The sequence below is a fragment of the Sinocyclocheilus rhinocerous genome, unplaced genomic scaffold (genome assembly GCF_001515625.1).
Source record: "Sinocyclocheilus rhinocerous isolate Xijiao unplaced genomic scaffold, SAMN03320098_v1.1 scaffold10959, whole genome shotgun sequence".
Classification (NCBI taxonomy): Eukaryota; Metazoa; Chordata; class Actinopteri; order Cypriniformes; family Cyprinidae; genus Sinocyclocheilus; species Sinocyclocheilus rhinocerous.
In genome coordinates, this window is record NW_015623763.1 from 1 (window position 1) to 1867 (window position 1867).

Below are 1867 nucleotides of genomic sequence, written 5' to 3' on the forward strand. Positions count from 1 at the left end.
AGCAAAAGCAGTAATATTGTGATATTTTACTATTTAAAATAACTGTGTTCTATTTGAATCTATGTTAAAATATAATTTATTTCTGTGATCAAAGCTGAATTTTCAGCATCATCACTCCAGTCTTCAGTGTCACATAATCCTTCAGAAATCATTCTAATATGCTGATAAACATTTTTTAATATTATTATCAATATTTAAAACAGTTGAGTACATTTTTTCAGGATTCTTTGATGAATAGAAAGATCCAAAGATCAGCATTTTTCTGAAATAAAAAGCTTTTGTAACATTATACACTATACCATTCAAAAGCTTGGAGTCAGTATAATTTTTTTCTTTGGGAAAGAAATGATAGAAATTACTACTTTTATTTAGCAAGGATGCTTTAAATTGATCCAGAGTGATGATAAAGACATTTAGAATGTTACAAAAGATTTATATTTCAGATAAATGCTGTTCTTCTGAACTTTTTATTTATCAAAGAAACCTGAAAAAATGTACTAATCAGTTGTTTTCAACATAATAAAAACAATAATAATAATAATAATAATAGTTTTCTGAGCAGCAAATCAGAATATTAGAATGATTTCTGAAGGATCATGTGACTGGAGTAATGATCCTAAAATTCAGCTTTGATCACAGGAATAAATTAAATTTTTAAATATATTAAAATACAAAACAGTTATTTTAAATAGTAAAAATATTTCAAAATTGTACTGTTTTTGCTGTACTTTGGATCAAATAAATGCAGGCTTGGTGAGCAGAAGAGACTTCTTTAAGAAACATTAAAAATCTTATGAAAAAACTTTTGACTGGTAGTGTAAATTAAATACAGTTAAAATGAGTTTGTGGTGTTGTTAAATTTCAGTCATTTTGACAGTAAAAGTTGACAAGCTCTCCGATGAGAAACAGCAGGATGGGATTAAGGCTGCACCCTCTTTCCAGAATTCCACCTGATCTGTGACTTTCAATGCATTTGGTGCCACAAATGTTGACCATCTGAATGAACCTGCAAGCACAAGAAAAAAAAAAAAACAACATTATTTATCAAATCAGTGTTTACAGAATTTACTTTGACGTTAATAAAAAAAACGTTATATACTACATCTGAACGCACCTACAAGGAAGGTACATAATTAGTTGATAATCCATCATATTCAAATTATTAAAGCTCCATTTTTTACAATGCATTCTCAATCAGTAGAGCAAAGTGCTGAAATAATGGGTTTGATTCCAGGGGCAGTTCTACGGTGAGTGGATACCCCGAGAAATATTAATGCATGTATCAGAATACACGGGATACACTTCAAATAAAATAGGCTATGCTAAAAGTTACATTGGCTAAATGGTATATATAATTAATTATAATTTGCACTTACAAATTGCATAAATAACATTACAGTGTTTCCCACAGACTTTCATTCTATTTGTGGTGGCATATTTATGCAAACTCATTCTCTGCCAGCAGGAGGCGCTGTGTGAGCGGTAGAGATCGAGGTTTCCCTGGTAACGCTGTACACAAAGCAGAGCTCCACTCACAAACGCTGCATTATCAGACATTACAAGCAAGAAGAAATGAAAATGAGTTTCCTTCAGAAATAAAAACATAATTAAAAAAATATATATATATATAAAAACACCCGCACCGGGTTTACTAGAGGCTAAGTTAGTGACATTAAGTTAAGCTGATGGAAGCTCACCTGCTGTTAGCACCGCTACGAGGCAATCACAAGACTCCAATACACCTCCGATGCAGATGACATGACCACAAACTTGAAAATAAAATACAAAAGATGTTCTTAGCAGTGGTGTTTCTTCACTCAGTAGGTTGTTAGCTCGCTGTTTTATGTTAAGGTTAGGTGTCTGTCAC

At 31.7% G+C, this 1867-nt stretch overlaps 1 long non-coding RNA gene across 1 annotated transcript; it reads right to left on the reverse strand.

The window, feature by feature from the left end:
- Nucleotides 1-874: 874 nt before the first annotated feature.
- Nucleotides 875-1770, reverse strand: LOC107735400 (uncharacterized). Its single transcript, XR_001639410.1, has 2 exons — nt 1698-1770; nt 875-1006 (listed from the first exon to the last, which is right to left on the reverse strand). It is a non-coding gene; the product is annotated as an uncharacterized LOC107735400 (long non-coding RNA).
- Nucleotides 1771-1867: the final 97 nt, after the last annotated feature.